Source organism: Zingiber officinale, chromosome 1B, assembly GCF_018446385.1.
Source record: "Zingiber officinale cultivar Zhangliang chromosome 1B, Zo_v1.1, whole genome shotgun sequence".
NCBI classification, from domain to species: domain Eukaryota; kingdom Viridiplantae; phylum Streptophyta; class Magnoliopsida; order Zingiberales; family Zingiberaceae; genus Zingiber; species Zingiber officinale.
Window position 1 is genome coordinate 28,204,099 of NC_055986.1, and position 24,061 is coordinate 28,228,159.

Below are 24,061 nucleotides of genomic sequence, written 5' to 3' on the forward strand. Positions count from 1 at the left end.
ATATTGAAACTAAAAGAAAACCCACTCATATGATTCGGTCAAGAAAGGGTTTAGGGTTAGGAAGACCTTTAAATTTAAATAACCATGCTCATGTGATAGAATACAAAGATCTTAAAGGATTTGTATGCTTGAATATTGCTAGAATTTCATGAACTCCTTAGGGTTTTTCGGCCATGATGAGATGGATAGCTTAGAAAAGCTTAAACAAAATTTTAATATGCTCAAGACCTCTGTGCTATTTAGATATGAAAGTTGTTTAATGCCCTCATGCTTAATTAGGGTGTAGAAAAATTAGTTGCATGACATATAATATGTATGACCACAAGGGGTCCTAGCTTATTCATGAACCAATTTGTATATATGTTTCTTAGTAACTTTTGCCATGAAACTTACATAGGTTTTTCATTCTTTAGGCCACTTAAAAACCTAGCTAAGGAATGGTAGGTTTCGGCCATGAGAAAAAAATAAAAGAAAAAGAAACCTAGAAAGCCTAAGACACAATTCATATGTATACTCATTATGCTTGTCCTTATACATGCTATGAAACTTGTATAAATTCTCATGCTTTTAGGCTATTTGAAGCAAGTTTATATTCTGTGAGTTTCGGCCAAGTAGGGTTTAAAAGACCTAGAGGCCTTAGAAATGAAACCAAATGTGTTAAAAGTACTTCTTATGAAAATAGGATAATGTGTTGATTGTTTCACATGCTTGTATAATTTTTCCATGACCTAAATGAACCCTTGAATGTTTCGATCATGAAGGAATAGATGCCCTAGAAACCCTAGGACTTAAATTAAATATGCTCATGCCACTCTACATGAAGTATGATAAGTAGAAAGCCAAGGTTCAATTGCTATATGTTGTTTTATGACCTAAAATGATGCTAGGGTATGTTTCGGCCATAACTATTGTATGATGCCTTGTATGAATTTATACATAATGTTAGTCCAAGTTCACATGCTTGTATGCTTGTTTGTAGCCCTAATGAGAACTTGTTAAATTTCGGCCATGACATATGTTAAGGGCTTAAAGAACTTAGGAACTAATTCAAATGTGTCAAATGTGTTTACCTTGTTCCTTGGTAAAAATGTTATAAATATGATTTAAAGTTGTCCATACTTTTATGTCATATGGAACCTTGTTTCACACCTTAAGGTTTCGGCCATATGAAATTAGGGACTTGAGGAACTTAGAAACTAAGTTAATCATGTTTATAATGCTTCCTATGAAAATGTTATGATGATAATTTAGGTGCCACATGCTTGGATGTTGTGTTTAACCTAAATTGAGCTCTAAAGGGTTTCGGCCACAAGGGTTTAGGAAGCTTAAAACCAAGATAAATATGATACCATGTTTCCTATGATAGGATAATCACAAGATACACCCTTATGCTTAATATGTATGCTTGTGATTTATGACTTATGATATGATATGCATGCTTTTATGATATGATATGCTTTGTGCTTAAAATATGCATGCTTATGTTATGATATGTGGTTAAATTATGCATGCTTTGATGCTATGTTTAGTGCTTAAAATATGCATGCTTTCATGATATGCTATGTGGTTAAATCATGCATGCTTGATGATATGCTTTATGCTTAAGATATGCATGTTTTATGATCTATGCCTAAGTGATGCATATTGTTATGACATGATGTATGCCTAAGTGATGCATACCTTTATGATATGATGTATGCCTAAGTGATGCATACCTTTATGACATGATGTATGCCTAAGTGATGCATACCTTTATGATATGATGTATGACTAAGTGATGCATACTTTTATGACATGATGTATGCCTAAGTGATGCATACTTTTATGATATGATGTGTGCCTAAGTGATGCATGCTTTTATGATACATGATATGTATGACATGTACTTTACTTTATATGTGAGTGGCTTGTACCAAGGGTGGGCTCCATAAGCGCCCCGGGGACTAAGGACCTCGTTAGGGATGGGCTCCTAAGTGCCCCTAGGACTAAGGGCCTAGTATGTTTGCCTCGTAGGGTTCAAGACTTGCTACCTTAGACCTACAAGGTTGCGCGCAATATGTAAGTGGTACATAGCCGGGATCCCCCTTATGTTGAGATTACTTTCAAGTATATATGTAAAAGAAAATGGTTTTAAAGATCATGAGACATACACATGTTTTTCGGATACATGTTTTCCAAAATCATATTGCATACACCTTATGATTATGCTATGTTTCATGTTATGCTCTTGATTATGATATGCCATGATAAGGTATGATTATGTTATGTTCATGCTATACCTTATAGACATGTTTCGGCCATGGATTTGTTGATGCTTGATATATAGATTTCGGCCATGGATATGATGATGCCTTGATGTACATGTTTCGGCCATAGTATGATGCTTTGATATACATGTTTCGGCCATGCTTTGATATACCATGATACTTGTTTGTTATGCCATGTCTAGCTATGTTTTATGCAATGCACTATGTATATGTTTCGGCCATGGTGATGCTTGATATGCTATGACTAGTTGTGATTATATTATGATGCATGATATGCTTGAATAGAATGCTATGTTATGCCATGATTAGTTGAGATTATGACTTGTTGATGCATTCTTGATTATGTGCTGATTGTTGGTTTTAGTGAGTAGGAAAGGAACTTACTGAGCCATGAGTGCTCATAGCTTACTTTCCTTGTACCACAGATAAAGGAAAAAGCTGGATGAGTTAGAGGAGCAGCAGGAGGGGCAACGAAGATGTGTGTGGCGGTGGCTAGGCAACCAAATAAATAAGAACCTGCTTAAAGTTTCTTTAAAGAACTATGCATTGGTATTTTATGACTTGTGATACCTAAACATGTGTGGCTTGACATTATGGTTCCACTGGATTTGATGTTATGATTTTGATGCCATGTGATAGTACAGTTCAAAAGAAATTTAAAAAAAAAGTTTTATTAAAACTATGAAAATTATTTTAAGTCTTCCGCTGTTTTAAAAAGAAAAATTTATACGTAGAGTATCATAGCCCCGTCCCTTAGGGTAGCAGGGAGGGCGGGCGTTACAATTGCTTCCTCAGCCATGGACAAAGGTATGTGCTAGGGAAACAATAGATTACTTACTGAAGACAAGAAAGGGGATCGTCTAGAAACGGTGAGCACGGGGTCTGGTTGAAGGCAGCAACAGGAAAAGAACTCTAGAGAAAAAGGAAGAAGGGACAAAGTTTAAAAGGAGACGAAGGGTTTAGGGTTTGAAAAGCACACAATTGTCGTCAGATCAAAACAATTTTATTGCAGCAGACGCTTAGGATCGCAATAGAAAGACAAAAGGCCCACATGACGTGGCGGTCAGATAAAGTATGTGTCATATCATCATAAAAACGTTTATATCGGATGTGATAGGATGGATCACGCGGGGGTTGGTAGCGTCTCGGGGTATGTTTCTAACATTTTCTCACCTGAAGGAGAACCAATCACCAGCTAGGAAGTTTCGAAAGAAGGCGTGATTAACTGGACATGAAAAAGCGAAAAGTCTGATTTTCTTGATTAAAGTCCAAGCTAAGGACAAAAACATTTAAGGATGAAGATTTAGGCGAATGACAGATTTTGAATTAACGTCCTTATGAAATACAAACTAATATTGATCGAAATAATGTTATATTAGCCGATATGATTTTAATTATAATATTAGTCGTGATATAGAAGTATGCCAATAGTTAAGACAACCTCGGTCATGATAAATGATACATATGTAGAATACAGCATTACATTTACTCTTGTAAATTACAGAAGGATTCCATAGAATCATTTAATTCAATACAAGAGTCCGTTGTTACACATAGAATCTGATCAAATACGTAACGATACATTTTCCCTCAGAACAGTAAGCCTCAGACAAATAACAAAGTTCACAAACACAAGTTCTCACAACACTTAGAAAATTTCAGTCCCACCGGATTCAAACTTACCATGGAGCAGAGATGGAAATATCTCACTTCGCCCAGGCTTGCCAAGGCACATAAGTGTCAATATTTTTCCCAGGATGAAGAAAGCAACAAAAATAGAAAAGCTCAAGGGCGACGAGACAGGGAAACATTTATTCATTCCATGATGGAAAAGTAAATGTAAAAACTACTTCCCCTCTCAAGTCCTAGAGCTCGGCAAGTGAAGCAACCAAGTATAGCCCAAGGGAAACGTGTGCTGTGCCCTTCACACAGCACCCCTGGGTCATTTGGCTACCCCTCTATGAGTATCAAAAATCTCTCTGAAGTCCCTTGAGTCCTTCAGAGCATCCTTATCTTTGGATGAAAAATCTGAACTGTGAAGCTTCCTCTCTTAAGACGATCCCTTGAACCCCTGATGTAGCCGAAGCAAAAATCCCAATAAACTCATATATAGATCTCACCTTGTCCGACAAAAGTTGCCCCCAAAGAGGAGGATCCACGACCATGGCCTTAGCAATAAAACGTGGCAAGGAAGGAAAAGAACTGAGATGTGTTGTGGATGAAGAGAAGGTTGTAGCCCTATTTAAAGGAGCAAAGGCTCACAGGAGTACTATACTTGAGTTAGCGGGACAGTTGTACACAAAATCTGTGAGGTCATTTCAATATCTGGAGCAGAGTCACGGGTAGGAAAAGACAAAACCAGACTTATGTCTAGTCAGTCGTCTACACCTCCTTCGACTAGACTTGAAGGGAAGGCTAGTGATATGGGTAAGGTTTTATAGGTCCCTAATAAGGAGAGAAAAGGGGGTAAGGAAACTAAGAAGATAGGTCAATATCGGCCATGACACACCTCCCAGGCGGAGTTAGGTCTATATCAGCCGTGACATACCTCCCAGGTGGAGTTAGGTATATATCGGCAAGGACACACCTCCCAGGCGGAGTTAGGCTAATATCGGCCGAGACATACCTCTCAGGCGGAGTTAGGTTAATATCTGTCGGGACACACCTCCCAAGCGGAGTTAGGTATATATCGGCCGGGACATACCTCCCAGGTGGAGTTAGGTATATATCGGCCGGGACATACCTCCCAGGCGGAGTTAGGCTAATATCAACCAGTACATACCTCTCAAGCGGAGTTAGGTTAATATCTACCGGGACACACCTCCCAAACAAAGTTAGGTTAATATCGACCGGTACATACCTCCAAGGCAGAGTTAGGCTAATATCGGCCGAGACATACCTCCAAGGCGGAGTTAGGCTAATATCAGTCGAGACATACCTCCCAGGCAGAGTTAGGTCTATATCGACCAGGACATACCTCCCAAGCGGAGTTAGGCTAATATCGGCCGAGACATACCTCCCAGGCGGAGTTAGGCTAATATCGGCCGAGACATACCTCCCAGGCAGAGTTAGGTCTATATCGACCGGGACATATCTCTCAGGCGGAGTTAGTCTAATATCAGTCGAGACATGCCTCCAGGAGGAATTAGGTGTATATCGGCCGAAACATACTTCTCAAGAGTAAGATTCGCATTAACTGACATATACCTCAAAGGAGGTAGGCTAATATCGGCCGGGACATACCTCCTAGGGGAAGTTAGGCTAATATCGGTCGGGACATGCCTTCCAGGAGGAGTCAAGACCGGTCCATTGACCCATGATTGGGAAAGACACTTGATAGAATATAGTGACTTCGATCGATATAAGGAATATTGGTAGATGGAATTAATTACAGCAGGAGGGGTGAAATGATGATTAATGGAGATATTTACAGTATGTAACTATATGACAGAAAATATATATTTTGGCGGGAAATGTGTTTTCATATTATTTTGCAGGTGCTAAACGACAAAGAAGGTACATCTGGGGTACAAAAAAGATTCCTTAAAAGTGATTCACCACAAGTACACAGCTGACGTCATCTCATAACAAACTCTAACAAACCGGGGTCCACTTCATGACTACGGAGGTTATATGAAGTGGTATAAAAGGGGGAATCCTCTCCGTTGGCTGGAGAAGTTCACCAGTTCACATCATCGTGCACACTGGTAACCCTAATTTTCGGGACTACTGTTCATCTTCTTCTTCTTCCTTCTTACACACGAGGAGAGATCACTGACTTGAGCGTCGGAGGGCCTAGCCAGGGATTCCCACCCCGGTCTTAGGTCACTGACGATAGTGTTGGATGGTCTCTTGTGCGCAGGAAGTCTTGGAAGCTTCGTATTTGGGTTTCTTCTCTTCATATTTGGTTTTCTTCTTCATCATCGGGTCTTCGCAAGAGGAAAATCTCCGGTGACTCTACTTCTTTCCGATCCGCTTTGGGTTTCTCGGATTGGTATTCGGCAGACATTATTCTTCATCAACACGACATTATCCTTCATCGGCGGGGTGGGTTTCTTTCTTCCAGATCTCCGTCTTGTCCAGCTTCTCAGACAGGATCAGTAACTATTCTTAAGCTCTTGTATTTTAGTTCAGTGAATTTGGTGTGATCCCTAGTCATATGTCTAGAATAACTACTATCCAGTATCTACTTAGATTCCTATAAAAAGTATAAATTGTTATTAATTAACTTTGAAAACTATTGATTGAGTTTAAGTTTCAATTAATTTTAAGTTTTTAATTAAAGTTTATAATTTAGGTTTTACTTTAAGTTTTTAATTTTTTAATGTTTAAATTTAAAGTGTTAATTTTAAAGTTTTAATTTTTAATGTTTAAATTTACCGTTTTAATTTTAAAGTTTTAATTGTTAATGTTTAAATTTAAAGTTTTAATTTTAATATTTAAATTTAAAGTGTTAATTTTAAAGTTTTAATTTTAAAAGTTTTAGTCTTTAATCATCTCACCAATCTAATTTTTCAACTAAGGAATTCCTATAGTTTTGTAAGATGAGTTAATTAAATTTTGAAGATAGTTTGACTTTTCGTTAGATTCAGCTTTAACTATGAGTTAATTAAATATACATTTCAAAAATTGACTTCTAGACTGTGGTAGACACAAGGACCTTCTTGGGTATTAGAGCAATGACCACTTCTATTGGTGCAGGGAGCACCAGACGATCAAACTTGAGTTTTAATTATGGCAAAGGGTTTAAAAGTTAAGTTGTCTTGTTATCTAACATGTGTGAATGGGCTTGTAGGAGAGTCCTAAGTGCTCTTAGACAAAAGTTCTAGTGGGTTCTAGGCAGGTGGAAAACCCTAGGGGGAGGTAACCCTAGGTCATAGCGGAAAACCCTAGGGGGAGGTAATCCTAGGTTCTAGAGGGTGGTAACCCTAGGTTCTGGAAAGTCTTAGAGGGTTATGTACTTTGGGTGAAATCCTAGAGTTAGAGGCTCTAGGTGAAAATCCTAGTGGTCGTAGACCAGGTGAAAGTTTGGATGGGTTATGGAGTGGATGTCCAACATGAAAACATGAAGTCTCAAGCGCTGAGCAAAATTCTAGTCAGTGTAGAGGACCAGTCTGGCAAATGGTAACTCTCCTGAGAAGAGTAGCTGAGAACGTGTTCCCTGAAGAGGGAACAGTAGGCGTCAGTTCGACCTAGAGTTTCAGCGAAACTCATAGTCAGGGACGGACAGTCCAAAGACTGTCAAAAGTTATATTACTTTATTATTTGCTATTTGTCTAACTCTATTTTGTAGGGAAACTAACATTTTGCAGGTTGAAATTTCGGCTTTGATCAGTCAACTGAACCGGGGATCGATCGACCAAATCTCCAAGCAAGCAGAGTAGATTTTCAGCCATCTAATCAAGTTCGACCGAAGGATCGGTCGACTGAACGATGGATTAGCTTCGGACCAGGTTGATCGGGTCAGATAAGCCAGCGATGTCAATGAGATCGATCGATCAAATGGTGGCATCAATCGACTGAACAAGGACTTATCCGAGCAGCAAAACCTGGACTTGAAGCCGAGCTGATTCAGGCAGGATCGGTTGATCGAATAGTGGGATCATTCGACCGATCAACGTCGAGTCAAAGACTGATCCCAAAATCAGTGGATCTAGATCAGGTCTGACTTGGCTATAAAAGGAGGGTCAACTAGCAGCTTCAAAAAAAATAGAAAAAAGACATTCAAAGATGAAGAAAGAATAACTGCTGCTCTCTTCTATGCTGCTCTGACAATCGACAATCTACTACTATTCTTTATTGTCGGTAAACCTTGTTGTTAATACTTAATCTTCTGTACTCTTTTTTGTAATGAATTTATGAATTAATAGTGAATTGCCTAACATAAGCGATCAACGATCGTGGGCCTTGGAGTAGGGGTCGTCACAGGCTCCGAACCAAGTAAAACCAAAGGTGTTAGCTTTGTTTTATTTGTTTGTTATTCCACTGCATTATTCTATGTTTTTCAAAATAAGTGAAAAAGCTACGAGTGCTATTCACCCCCCCTAGCATGCATCGGTCCTACAACTTCTAGACAAAGCATTTTTAAGACATTGGACATTTAATTCTTCCTACTGATAAACCTTTGTCTAGCTAGTCTAGGTTGTGGTGAGGTAACTTCGTTAGTTCTACTTAGCTAAGTAGACCAAGTAGGGTACTTCTTACCCTACCTATCTTCCTAAACCAGGCTTTCCTAACATACTATCATCTCACCTTACTCTAGTACTAGGTTTAACAAGAGTCAAATTATCTTTTTTAGTCTAGTTCTAATTACCTAGATGGGTAGGTTATGTTTTTAAGGCATCAACTAATTTGGTATCTCCCCCTAAATCAAATATTCTATTTCTTATTTTTATATAATAAATTTTATTTTTAGATATATAGTATTGCTTTTGTCCTACTTGCTTTGTTAGATAAGCTTTTAGAACTCAAACTTTGATTTGTTTCTTGTTTTGATTGATTTAAACTGGATTTATATTTGAGTCCGGACTTTTTATAAACAACTCTTTGGGATCTAAGTATTAAGTCTAGATTTTTAGATCTTGTTGTGAATTTTTCTAGTAATCTTTTAAGTTTATCAACTTCACATTTCAAGATAGAGTTCTCTTCCTCAAGTTTTGTAACTTGAGTTAAGTCTCCATTTTAAACTTGTTTAGTTGAGTTTAGGTTAATTTGTTCTTTAGGTCTTGATTTTCCTTAAGGAGTAATTTAACTTGGCTTTTAGATTCAGATAACTTTTATTTAAACATGAAATTACTTTATAAAATTTTGCACTTAAAATAGATATTACCTCGTTAGAACCTTTGGAAATGAGTACGGACTCATGACTTGATTCATACTCAGACTCATCTTCTTGATCTGAGTCACATCCTAACTTGGGTCCAATTGCCAGTAGTGTAAGGTGACTAACTTGCTTCTAATCTTCTGTATCTTACTCTTCTGAGGAGGATTTATCCCAAGTGGCTTGTAGTGTCTTCTAGTTCCTCGTCTTCTTGCACTTGTCTTCTTTTCGATCTGGACACTCGTGCTTGAAATGCCCTTCTTTTTCATATGAAGCAAGTAATATTTGCCTTTGTGTAGTTGGATGCAGATTTGACTATCTTTCGTAGATCGTTCCGTTAGAATGTATACTAAAAGTCTAGCTTTTTGTAAATATTTATTTTGAAATAAGAATCACATTGGTCAAATATCTACATTTATGCTAAGTGTAGTTGTCCATTTAATATATATTGTAGATAACATGGTATGAGGAGACACACAGAAGTTCATGTTGTCAGTTCCTTATAAATTATAAATAGTAGCTCACAACCAAGATGGAATGGGACAAACCATTGGAGTGGTTGTAATGTAATTTAGTATTAGTTTATCTTGACTATAAAATTACACTATTACACTATGAGTGTATTGAGCAGGATCATTCGAGGTAGTTTTTTTTATACTGACTACATAAAAAAACAAAATCTCTATTATTATGGAAGTGTGTACTCTTAGTCATGATATAATAACAAGCACGTATACTTAATATTTATTTCTTTAATTTATCAAAGGGTGTGATTTAGTTCGTTAAATTAATAGGCCCGATAAGTTGGGAAATGATATTATTTATATGGTGTGTTGTTGATTATAGAATGAAACTATGTCTTAGTAATCTAGGTTGATGATGTCCCTTTGAGGAGCTCATAAGGATTGTCATGTAAACTCTACAAGTGGATTTAGTCCGACATGACAATAATGTTGAGTGGGATCTACTCTTGGAGCTAGATATTAATTGAGTTGTCAGTAACTCATTTAATTAGTGGGCATTCAATATCTTAAACACAAGGAGACTAATGCACTCATGATAAGAAGGAGCCCATATTGTAATATAGGATTGGTGCGGTAGTGCAATAATAACTCTTTAGTGGTATGAGTTATTATTGATGAACTTGAGTTAGGTGTTCGGGGCGAACACGGGAAGCTCAAGCTTATCGGGAGACCAAAATCAATTCCTCCTCTCGGTCCCTATTGTAGCCTCTTATTTATAAAACCTTATATCCACTTAGAGCTAAGCTTCTTACCCATCTCTTTGTGGCCGGCCAAGCCAAGCTTGGAGCCCAAGCTAGGGCCGACCAAGACAAAGGATGGAGCCAAGATCAATGGTCGGCCAAGCTTGGAGCCCAAGCAAGGTGGCCGACCACATATTAAATAAAAGGGTGATTATAAATTTTAAAATCTTTCCTTATGTGGAAGCCATGATTTTAAAAGAGAGTTTTTAAATTTTAAAATCTTTCCTTTTATAGTTTTCTACAAAGGATTAAAAGAAAAGTTTGATATCTTTCCTTATTTGTAGTTAAAAGGAATATTTTAATTTTTGATAAAACTTTCCTTTTTTAACCATCCACATGTTTTAAAAGAGAGATTTTAATTTATAAAAGTTTTCTTTTATAACTAACAAGGGATTTAAAAGAGAAATTTTTTATTAAAATTTCTTGCCAGAAATAAATAAGGAGGTTTTAATTTTGTGTTTAAAACTTTCCTTATTTGGAGCACTTGAATATGGCCGGCCATGACAAGCTTAAAAGGAAGTTTTAATTTTTTATTTTAAAACTTTCCTTTTTAGTCATTGGCAAGGAATATAAGGAAGTTTTAATTATGTTTAAAATTTCCCTTTTTTGCTAAGACCAAGGATTATAAAAGAGAAGGAGGGGGTGCCTCACCCCATAACGCATCTTCTATTCTTCTCTTCCAATTCCTTGGTGGTCGGCCCTATTCTTTCTCTTCTCTCCTTTTGTTTTCTCTCTTGGAGGCCGGTGGCATCAATTGTGGGAGATCTCTTGGTGGCCGGTTGCTTGAAGGAGAAGAAGAAGAGAAGGAAGCTCTCTTGTCTAGCATCCCTTGGAGGTTAGTTGGTGGCCGGATCTTGGAAGAAAAGGAAGAAGCTTGGGTGGATTTCCTCTTGGAAGTTCATCGTCCACACGACGTCCAAGAGAAGGAGAGGAATACAATAGAAGATCAAGAGGTCTATAAGCTACAAAAGGTATAACTAGTTATTAGTCTCCGCATCATAACTAGTTCATCTTTTGTATAGATCTTGAAAAACCAAACACAAGAGGTTATCGGTTTTAGTTATCATTTTTTTTATCAATTTTATTTTCGATTTCATGTTTCGATAATGTGTTTCTATTGAGGTCTCTATAGTTAAACCTAGTTTACTGTAAGAAGTTAAATATCCGATTTCTTTGTGAGGCTTTGTCTAGGAAGCGGTGGATGATCCCATACCCAAGAAGGCCTAGTGTCTCGCCATGTTTAACCTGGAAGCTGATCTTTGAAATAGATATTTGATAACTTTTGTAATATGGTTTAACTTAGGGAGATCACCTCGGTTGAACTTGGTGTAAGAATGTTAAGTTTCGTTCCCAATCCAAGTTTAACTTCTAAAGGGAAATTTGGATTAATAATGTTAAGCATCGTTTGCAATCCAAATTTAATTTTAGTAGAGCACATGGGTAGCTAGGATATTTCTATGCTTGTACAAATTTTTGTACAGGGGAACTAGGACGGTATTCCAAGTAGCAACCAACAATTGGTATCAAAGCTAGGTTATACCTTTGTGTGTTTGGTTTTTAGTTTAATTATGCACATGCCATACATATTTTCGGCAGGATAATAGTAGGATATGCAAATAGATTGACTCTGTAGTTGCAGGCTCCAACTATTATAATTTATTGTGATTGTGTGTGATTGGACCCTTGGACGTGTCAAGGGCATTTTATGTGTTTGCATGATTGTACTTATTAAATATAGTAGGAGCTGTATTAGTTTTAGGATTTTATATTTTGTTCGATCTAGACTTTATGTACATTCCTTTGTGGAATATAGGATCGATATATGTAAAATTTTATTTTTGTCGCGGATTGTATCCTTGCGAGGCGTGGTGCTATTTGAGGACCAGAGGCGCAACAGAAAAGGAAGATCGATGGACGCGACGACATGAGCCTTAGGGCTTGTAACACCCCAAATTTCATGATTTGGAGTCCTAAAAGACCTTATTAAAATTTAGAAATACCATAGAAATATTCTAGGGATTTTTAGAAATTTTTATAGTATTTATATGTAATTTTTGGAGTTAGTTTGGTATTTTTACCAAGAGTAAGAAGTTTAAAAAAAATAATAAAAAAAATATATATGTTGAAGCTGGGTTTTGAACCCAAGACCTCGGACCAGAACAAGGTTTTAAACGGCCCAACCAATTGAGCTACACGTTTTGTTAATCATATATGGAGCGATATATATTTAAGTAGTTAGGAGAAGATAAATTGAAATAAAAGTGTAGGATTCAAGTCGAGATCTCGACTTGGTTAAAACATGGCTAACCAAGTGTCTTTGTGGCGGTTTTGTTTAAGAATAGATAGTAAAATTATTTAAGGTATAGTTGATAACAGAAATTACCCTAGGTAATAAAAGGATAAGTTAAGAGAAATTAATTCTCCGAAACCCTTTCCCCTCTCACGACGGCGCCAGCGTTGCTGCGCGGAAGCCTTGCGGCTTCTCCGACGAAGCAACACGGGACTTCTCCGCGAGCTCTTCTTGGATTCGAGATCCTCTCGTCGAGGTTGTGGGCACGAGGAGGGGCCGAAGGTCGAGCTACCCGAAACCCTAGAGCCTTCCCTTTCGGTTGTAAGTCCAAGAACAGCGAGGTGAGTCGCTACTCACCTGCAGTAGGATAGTTTCGGATTTCTATTTCGTTTGTTTTCGAATTTTTCTGTGATATTGGTTTAGGGTTTGCCGCCGTGACCTTCAAAGAAAGAATAGGATGGGTAAAATTCAAGCATGTGGGTTTAATATCTCAAGCTTTATAGTTTGAATTCGGATTTTATTATACTAGGCAATGAGAAATCTTTTGTTTTGGTTCTTTGCCATGGACTGAGCAGTAGCAACCTTCAATTCTTTTTGTTGCCGTGGCACATAGGATAGAGAACAATTGATGTCTTAGTTTTCAGTAGTTGAAAGCATTGTGGCATGTTTAAAGGTTTCCTTTACTCTATATAAACATAAGCTGGGAATAAGTTTTCATAGGTTGTTTCATTTTCTTGAAACATTTCAGATCCTTGTTCTTTTCACCATGCTTCCTACGAAGGAATACCCTGTTCTGTTCATGGGGAATTTTACTGTTTATCTTTGCTCGATGAGGAATTTTGAGTTTTGGGTTTAAGAATAGATTTGATTTTTGCTTGCTTTCTTGCTAATCAGTTGATAGAAATTTATCCTATAGCATCACATTGGTATCCTTTTGGTTGTCTGCAGTTTTTGCATCTCAGTTGTAGTATCTCAGTTTTTGATATGCCTCATGAATTTCATATTAGCCTTGAGATCTTGTTGTTGGTTGCTTAGTAAGAATAGTTTTTTTTAGCATTGGTAGATTTCTTTTCCAATGCTAATAGAAGTGCAGTTTTCCTTTTCTAGCTTTACCTTAGTACGAATTCTCAGTATTTCCTGATAAAGCATGATATTCTGTTAATTCCATGCAGCAACGATTCCTTTATTTTTTAGATTCTATTGCATGCCTAGTAGTTGAATTTGTTTTACTATCACAGCATGCTTAAGTTGTTTTAGTTTCCTATTTGCTATTGGAATAACATGAACAGTTTTATTTTTCATATAGCATGCAGATTTTTATAAGTATGCAGATTTTGATAGGCTTAATATGTAGATTTTTGTTAAGCTTTGCATGCAGATTTATGTAAGCTTTGTATACAGATTTTCAGTACATAGGGTGTGTTCTAGTGCACACCAAGTGCTTGATAAAATGCTTAGCTCAATATAATGCTACAGTAGGCATTTTGATAGCTCAGTTAATGCAGTAGAAGCATTTAAAATAACTTATTTAGTCTTGCTTCAGCTTATATGGGACTACGATCCAATGGGTGGGCTCCCACAGTCGCCTCTAGGTTCAGATAACCTAGTTCTAGGTTCAGATAACCTAGTTAAAGCAAGGTAAGAAAATTAGCTATGAAATCAGTATTTTATGTTCAGCAGTGGCACTGTACTGGATTAGATATCCATTGGGTTGGGCTCCCACAGTCGTCCCTAGGTTTAGATAACCTAGTAAACCCTACTAGACTCGGAACTTGCAATCCCGGGTTTAGTTAGGGATGCGCGCACAGCAAGTACAGTTGCCGGACCCATCAGCAGCATGATTATTATTTTAATCTATTATGTAAATAGTTTTCAAAACTTCATATATTAGTTATGTGAATACAAGTTAGACTCAGTTTAGCATTAATTAGTTCAGCTTATGTATCAGTTCAGTTTCCTATTGATACACATGATAGTTCTATGATTAGCTATACATGTTTAGTATTTCAGTTAGTATGATTCCTTTATTGGTTTATGAGCATGATTAGCTATACATGTTTAGTATTTCAGTTAGTATGATTCCTTTATGGGTTTATGAGCATGATTAGCTATACATGTTTAGTATTTCAGTTAGTATGATTCCTTTATTGGTTTATGAGCATGATTAGCTATACATGTTTAGTATTTCAGTTAGTATGATTCCTTTATGGGTTTATGAGCATGATTAGCTATACATGTTTAGTATTTCAGTTAGTATGATTCCTTTATGGGTTTATGAGCATGATTAGCTATACATGTTTAGTATTTCAGTTAGTATGATTCCTTTATTGGTTTATGAGCATGATTAGCTATACATGTTTAGTATTTCAGTTAGTATGATTCCTTTATTGCTATTTATGAGCATGATTAGCTATACATGTTTAGTATTTCAGTTAGCATGATTCCTTTGCTATTTATGAGCATGAGTAGCTTTACATGTTAGCATTCAGTTTTAGCATGTTTTATTTATATACATGCATATCGAGTTTTTGTGAGTAGAATAGCGCTCACTAAGCTTTTAGCTTATAGATACTATTTTCCTCCTACTGCAGATAAAGGAAAAGCTAAAGTATAAGGAAGAAGGCGACAAGGAGATGTTGTGACGGTGTGTGATGTGTGGACTATGGAGATCCTTTGGACTTAGCTAAAGAACTCACTTAGTTTAAGAATTTGTTTAGTTTAATTTCTTATTAAGTTGATTAGAAAATTTTGTAGTAAGAAGTTATGTTTCCGCTTTTCATTACCTGCATGTTTTGATTTATTAAACTGCGTGGTTGTTGTTTGATATGTGTTCCAGCCGCCTGTGGCTGTGTATATTATGTTATGTATGTCAGTTTAAGGTCACCGGTACAAGGGAGACTCTGCCGAAATTTTTCGGTAGGGTTTCCATGTGATTTTTTATCATACCGGTTAAGTAGAGTTAGTAGTCAAGTAACGGTCATCCTTAGAGTATAGTAGTAGTAAGAAGGGTGGTCGTTACAGTTGGTATCAGAGCAGTTCCCATTCTCCAGCATCACACACATCAGCATCAGCCTTGCCGTCTTCAAGTAAGAAAGTATTTATGTAACGCCCGAAAATTCTCAAAACTGTTTTAGAAATATAGTATGATTTTCTGGAATTTTTAGATATTTTTCCGGAATTTTTCGAGTAGCGGAAGTAGCAAAAATAATTAGAACCGCAAATAGCTTAGGCGGGAATCGAACCCGAGACCTATGGTGTAAGGGATAATGTTAGTAACCAGTTGAACCCAGCAGGGCCGTGCTGAGAGAAAGGAGAAGTTTATATTTATATTAGAGTTGGACCGGAACTACCACTTGATATAAATAGGAGGTTTAAGTGGGTTTGGGTTATTGGGATTAACTTGGTTCGGCAATATCAATTCCACCGTGACCTATCCCTCTCCCAAAACCCTTCACCGCCGCCCACTCCTCTTCCTCCTCTTCTCTCGGCGCCCAAGCCCCAAGGGCCCTCGGTTCACCTTCCGGCGACGACTCCAACACAAAAGAGGTTCTTCTCCGCGAGAGGAAGCGAGCGTGATCGGATAGTCGGAGGATCATCTCCACCGAACTCTAGCGAATAGAATCGTGAAATTACGATCAAGAGGTAAGAAACCCTCACTGCAGATAATAGCTTTTTTGATTATATGCAGATTTTTTTTTTCGCACATAGGGTGTGTTTAACCCTCCTCGAGGATTTAGGGATCTAGTTGAACACCTCTAGAGACGGGTACACGTTGTTCCCCTTTAGTTGGAGATTCTAGACGTTGTCGGGTGCCTAGAGGTGATCTCCCCATTAGAGAGAGAGTTGGAGCACACCAAGTGTTCTAAAATGTTAGTGTAGCTAAATACCACCTCGGTTATGTTTAATAGCTCAGTTGGATGCATTAGAGGCATTTAAACCAGCACATTAGTTTAGTTCAGTTTTATGGGACTACGGTCATGGGTGGGCTCCAAGTCGCCTCTAGGTTGAGATAACCTAGCTAACTCAGGTTGAGATAACCTAGAGCTATAGCGACAGTTAGCTATAGATATCTCGATGGCGACTAGATATCCATTGGGTTGGACTCCCATAGTCGTCCCTAGGTTGAGATAACCTAGCTCTAGGTTCTAGAAAGCGAACATGTTATATCGCTTAGCTATAGATATCGGATTTTATTTTCGGTGGCAATCGGATTAGATATCCATTGGGTTGACTACGTCGTCCCTAGGTTCGAGATAGCCTAGACAACCTGCTATCGGGACTTGCAACCCCGGTCTAGTAGTGTGCTTGCAATACTGTGCCATGTTTAGTATTTTCACTTATTATGTATTAGATTTCAAAACTCAAAATCAATTATGCTAGTTGAGTTTGTTTCTAGTGACAGATTTAGTTTCAGTTAGTTTAGCTTATGTTCAGTTCAGTGCTTTTATTGCTTGCTACGATATGATCAGTGCTTATGCCATGCTCATGTGTTGTGCTTTATGATTTCAATATACCATGACTTAGCAAGTTCAGTGCATAATTTCAAATAGCATTTTTTAAAAACCATATTGCACCGAATGCATGTTTTTGTGAGGTAGATGGTTTCTTACTAAGCTTTAAGCTTACAGATTCTACTTTTCCTTATACTGCAGATAAAGGTAAAGGAAAGATGGACTAACAGAGGAAGCTGGAGGGCAATGCAAAGATGGTGTGTGTGGCAGGAACTGGAATCAAAGATCTTTAGGGGATTTAAACATTCTAGCTTAGAATTATGAACTTCAGTATTTTGCTTTTTATGCATTTTAAGTTGTTCAATGCTAGAAATTAAAGAACCATGCACTATAACAAGTTAGATTGCTAGTCATATGTTATTAGAGTATTTATTATGCATTAGATAGTTGTAGTGTGAGGTTTTGGCACGAACCAGTGCTGAAATCAGAGTTTCAGTGCGAAATCAGACACCCCAATCGATCGGTGGATCGATTGGGGGGTCCCAATCGATCAGCTGATCGATCGGGCAACTTGCTCCGCGAACAGTAGGTTTCTGGATCGATCATCCGATCGATCCGGGCAAGTACAGCAGGTTCGGTCGACCGAACCTGGGGATCGATCGATCGATCCCTCTCGAGTCAAAACCTGATCCCGAAGATCAGGTCATCCGATAAGCTCTAGATCCCCTATATAAAGAGGGTCTCGATCAGCTGTATCGACGCTCCAATCGATCAACGGATCGATTGGGAGGTCCGATAATAGCCGGAGAACGTTTATTTCAGCTCCTTGACCATAAGGGATGTAGTATATGTTAGGTATACTTTAGATTACATCCTTCAGTACATGTAGAACCGTGAATAGTTATCAGCTAGCAACTAAAATTTAAATTAGATCAGTTTTCCGCACAGTTAGCACAGCATAACTGTAGCGATCGGCCTTACAGCTTAGTACCTAGAAGGCGGGTCGTTACAGAGTGGTATCAGAGTACTTCCTACACACACATCAGCATTGTGCCTACAGCTTCCAAGTAAGAACACCTCTACTTCATTTATGCTTCTTGTTATTATTACAGTTCATGTTTATATACCTACCGCTTGTTAGTACGTGATGGTTTAAACATGATATCGTAGTTAGATAACCGTGATAGTGTTAGTTATACCTATGTTCTCCATGTCTTTAGAAATGGCACGAGGACGCCCTAGAAGGGCACTAGCTCTGAGCCCCAAAGCAAGAATTCGGTGCCTCCTCCGGACCTTCAACACTAGTGGCTCAGAAGAAGTTACATCAAAGAGGAGATAGCCACCTTAAAGGCGAATCAGCAGAACACCCCACAGTCACCCCCGGAACCGAATCTAACGACTCCAAGTCTTAGAGGTTCCCCATTTCCACCAACAATACCGGCGGCCGGCCAAAGTAGGCGAAAGGAAGCATATCGATGGCGTGAGTCAAGCGGAGAACTTCTGCACTAGTGAACCATGGGATGCACAAGCATGGTTCAAGACACTGGAGAACACGAGAAGGTGAAGTGTGCCTCCTTACGCCTGACAGGAGACGCACGCATGTGGTGGGAAAGAATCAGAACGAACCGGATGACATGGGCTGACTTTGAGAAGGAATTCTTTGAGGAGTTCTTTCATATGCGGGTTACAAACCGCCACTATGACGAGTTCACCGAGTTTCGTCAGGGCAACCTATCAGTTGAGGAAGCCGTGAAGAAATTCAACAGGTTGGCTCGTCTGTGCCCAGAGCTAGTCAGCACCAGAAAAGGAACGGATCAGGTTGATGCTCAAGATGCCGAGACCAGAGATAGCAATGAACGTGGCGGGTGGCATACATAGGCCACAAACCACGGAGGAGTTAGTGAGCAGTGCCTGACCACAGAACAGCATAAAGCAGCAGAAGCAAGTCTCCTCGAGTCAAGGCCAAGGAAACTCTCACACTCAAAAACAGCAATGCCACATCTCTAGCAACAGCAAGCGCAAATCAGGAAGTGACTCAAAAGGAGGGCCCTCTAGCAAGATCCACAGTGTGCCACTTGTGGGAGATTCCACCTGTCGCAAGGGCACACGAGGATGCTTTGAATGTGGACAAGAAGGGCACATGGCCAAGCGGTGCGAACAAGACGGTCTTCCTCACCCGCAGATCCATGATGCGAGCCACCGCCCTCGATTACATCGAGTGGCCGCTTTGGTCCACTCATCACCGGGCCAATTAGAAGCCCCTCCAGCTATGGCGAATGCGAGGATCTACTCACTCACCAGAGAGGACGTAGCAAATGCCTCGACAGTCGTCACAGGTCAGATTAGCATTTTTCAGTATAGTGCTACTGTTCTATTTGATACTGGGGCAACCCATTCATATATAGCCAGGGTGTTCTCCGAGAAATTAGAAATACCCCCAGAGATACTCAGTGGTCAGTTTCTGACGGCACTACCTTCGGGAGAGGTCATGGCATCCACGCACTGGCTCAGAGCAGTGCCAGTCATTATAGCAGATCGGGAACTCTTTTGTGATCTGATCCTGCTAGAAATGGCTGACTACGACGTCATCCTTGGGATGGACTTTCTGATCAAATATGGTGCTTCCATAGAGTGCCGTAAACAGAAAGTCGTAGCACAGTTCGAGTACATCGGAGAACCAAAGAGGAAAGCCAGAAAATTTCTCTCAGCTATGAAGGCACAGAAGTTGATGGATTCGGGATGTGCGGGGTACCTAGCACATGTAGTCACTACCAGCCAGGACGAGGACCAACAGCTAGCAGAGGTCCGAGTTGTATGTGACTACCCAGCAGTCTTCCCTGAAGAGTTACCAGGCCTAGCACCAGTCAGGGAGATTGAATTTGAGATAGAGATCTTCCCCGGCACCAATCCTATTTCCAAAGCGCCCTACCGCATGGCTCCAGCAGAACTGAAGGAACTTCATGAGCAGCTACAGGAGCTACTTGACAAGGGCTTCATACGCCCTAGTCACTCACCATGGGGAGCGCCTGTGCTATTCGTGAAGAAGAAGGATGGAAGCATGCGGCTATGTATAGACTACAGAGCACTGAATCAGGTCACGATCAAGAACAGGTATCCTCTTCCCAGAATAGATGACCTGTTCGACCAGTTAAAAGGAGCAGCAGTGTTCTCTAAGATTGACCTCAGATCAGGATATCACCAAGTCAGAGTCAAGGAGGGTGATATACCGAAGACAGCATTCAGGACCAGACACGGACATTACGAGTTCGTAGTCATGCCTTTTGGCGTGACAAATGCTCCAACTACATTCATGGATCTTATGAACAGTGGTATTCGGGAGTATTTAGATAAGTTTGTTATTGTATTTATCGATGACATCCTTATCTACTCGGAACTCGGAAGAACACTCAAAGCACACGAAACTAGTATTGCGGACCTTCTTGCGAGAACCGACTATACGCCAAGTTCACGAAATGTGAGTTTTGGCTAAATCAGTGTCCTTCCGGGTCACGTCATCTCAAAGGATGGTATTATGGTAGATCCCAGCAAGATAGAAGCAGTAAGTAACTGGAGGAGACCAAGATCAAGAGCTTTCGGGATTAGCAGGATATTACAGGAAATTTGTAGAGGACTTCTCCATAGCCTCCCCACCGACAGCTCTCACCAGAAGAACAAGAAATTTCGGTGGACGGAGGAGGGAGAGCGACCAGCGAACTCAAGAGGAAATTGACTAGTGCACCTATTCGACACCTGAAAATCTGACTTCGATATATATAGTGACGCCTCTAAATTGGGATTAGGAGGTGTTGATGCAAGATGGCAAGGTGATCGCCTATGCCTCCGAGACAACTCAAGGATTATGAGAAGAACTACCCTACTCATGATCTTGAGCTTGCAGTAGTGTTCGCTCTCAAAATTTGGAGACATTACTTGTATGGAGCTCGGTGCAGAGTGTATACAGATCATTAGAGTACTTCTTCACTCGAAGGATCTGAATATGCGACAGCGCAGTGGCTAGAGCTAGTCAAAGATTATGACATAGACATCCTCTACCACCCAGGGAAAGCCAATAGGGTAGCAGATGCACTTAGCAGAAAATCCAGCGCTACCTTATTATCTCTAGCAGCCATGTCACCACCCCTACAGAAGGAGATCGCGGATTTTGGTCTCGAACTCATCGTCGGACAGCTCTCTACTATGACCTTAGAGTCTACCTTGCTTGGTGATATTCAGTCAGCTCAGGATCAGGACCCTGAAATTCAGAAAATCAAGCAAGGGCTAGCAGAATCAGAAAGTAGAGAATTCAGAGTGTCCGATAGAGGGGTGTTGTATTTTGGTGATAGACTCTGTGTTCCAGATCGGGAGGAACTACGGAGGCAGATTTTAGATGAGGCTCACAGGACTCCCTATGCGATGCATCCGAGCTCCACCAAAATGTATCAAGACTGAAGAAATGTTTTGTGGCCGGGATGAAGCGAGACATCGCCAGATATGTTAGCATCTCACCATCGGAGGGTCAAGGCGAACATCGGCGACCGAGGAGTTCTGCGGCCTATCTGATCCCAGAATGGAAGTGGGAGGATATCTCGATGGACTTCATAGTGGGGCTACCGAACCACGAATGGTTTTGATGCCATCTGGGTAATAGTCGACAATCAGCCCATTTTTAGCTATCAAGATATCCTACTCCATGGAGAAGCTAGCTCAGTTGTATCTCCGTGAGATCAGACTACATGGAGTCCCACGAACCATCATTTCAGACAGAGGCAAGATTCACATCACACTTGAGTGCGATCAACATTGGGCACCAAATTGAAATTGACCTGACATTCCATCCTCAGACGGATGGCAGACCGAGGTAATGCTCAAGATATGCTCCGGCGTGTGCCCTAGACTTCAAGGAAGTTGGTGCAAATACTGAGTTTTTTGCATACAACAACAGTTATCGAGCCACTATCGGCATGACACCTTATGAGGCACTCTATGGGCGGAGGTGCGATCACCAATCTGTTGGTATGAGAGTGGTGAGCAGAAGGAACTAGAGATTCAGACAGATCTAGTGGCAGATACCACAGCTGCCCATCCAGCAGATCCGCCAGAGGATAGAGGCCTGAGCCGCCTAAAAGCTATCTTGATACAGCCAGACCCTTAGAGTTTTCGATTGGGGATCAGTTTTCCTCGAGTAGCCCCATGAAGGAGTCATGCGTTTTGGGAAGAAAGGCAAGCTAGCTCCCCGGATATGTGGGATCATACCGTATCACGAAGAGAGTGGGCAAGGTAGCATATGAACTAGAGCTACCTCGGAGATGTCAGCTCCACAACGTATTTCATGTCTCCATCGTGAAGAAGCATATTCCAGACGCCACCGTGATTGAGCCCCAGTTGGTATCCGTGATGATCTCAGCTACGGTCGGCCTATTCGGATAATAGACCGAGCAGAAAGAAATTACGGAACAAGGAGGTACCATTAGTCAAAGTCGCAAAATCACACAGCAGCAGAGGCGACTTGGGAGACAGAAGCCAGCATGAGACAGAAGTACCCAGAATTGTTTTAAGTTCGGGACGAACTTTTTATAAGGTATGGGGGATTGTAACGCCCGAAAATTCTCAAAACTGTTTTAGAAATATAGTATGATTTTCTGGAATTTTTAGATATTTTTCCGGAATTTTTCGAGTAGCGGAAGTAGCAAAAATAATTAGAACCGCAAATAGCTTAGGCGGGAATCGAACCCGAGACCTATGGTGTAAGGGATAATGTTAGTAACCAGTTGAACCCAGCAGGGCCGTGCTGAGAGAAAGGAGAAGTTTATATTTATATTAGAGTTGGACCGGAACTACCACTTGATATAAATAGGAGGTTTAAGTGGGTTTGGGTTATTGGGATTAACTTGGTTCGGCAATATCAATTCCACCGTGACCTATCCCTCTCCCAAAACCCTTCACCGCCGCCCACTCCTCTTCCTCCTCTTCTCTCGGCGCCCAAGCCCCAAGGGCCCTCGGTTCACCTTCCGGCGACGACTCCAACACAAAAGAGGTTCTTCTCCGCGAGAGGAACGCGAAGACGTGATCGGATAGTCGAGAGGATCATCTCCACCAGAACTCTAGCGAATAGAATCGTAAGAAATTACGATCAAGAGGTAAGAAACCCCTCACCTGCAGTATAATAGCTTTCGTTTGATTGCATACTGTTAGATTTAGCTATATGCAGGTTTTTCGGCACATAGGGTGTGTTTTAACCCTCCTCGAGGATTTAGGGATCTAGTTGAACACCTCTAGACGGGCCGGACACGTTGTTCCCCTTTAGTTGGAGATTCTAGACGTTGTCGGGTGCCTAGAGGTGATCTCCCCATTAGAGGAGAGAGTTGGAGCACACCAAGTGTTCGGTAAAATGTTAGTGTAGCTAAATACCACCTCAGTTATGTTTAATAGCTCAGTTGGATGCATTAGAGGCATTTAAACCAGCACATTAGTTTAGTTCAGTTTTATGGGACTACGGTCCAATGGGTGGGCTCCCACAGTCGCCTCTAGGTTCAGATAACCTAGCTCTAGGTTCAGATAACCTAGAAACAGCATGTTATATCAGTTAGCTATAGATATCAGTATTTTATTTTCAGTGGCACTGTACTGGACTAGATATCCATTGGGTTGGACTCCCACAGTCGTCCCTAGGTTCAGATAACCTAGCTCTAGGTTCAGATAACCTAGAAACAGCATGTTATATCAGTTAGCTATAGATATCAGTATTTTATTTTCAGTGGCACTGTACTGGATTAGATATCCATTGGGTTGGACTCCCACAGTCGTCCCTAGGTTCAGATAGCCTAGACAACCCTGCTAAATTTGGGACTTGCAACCCCGGGTCTAGTAGGGATGCGCGCACAGCAAGTACAGTTGCCGGGCCCAACAGCATGTTTAGTATTTTCACTTATTATGTATTAGATTTCAAAACTCAAAATCAATTATGCTAGT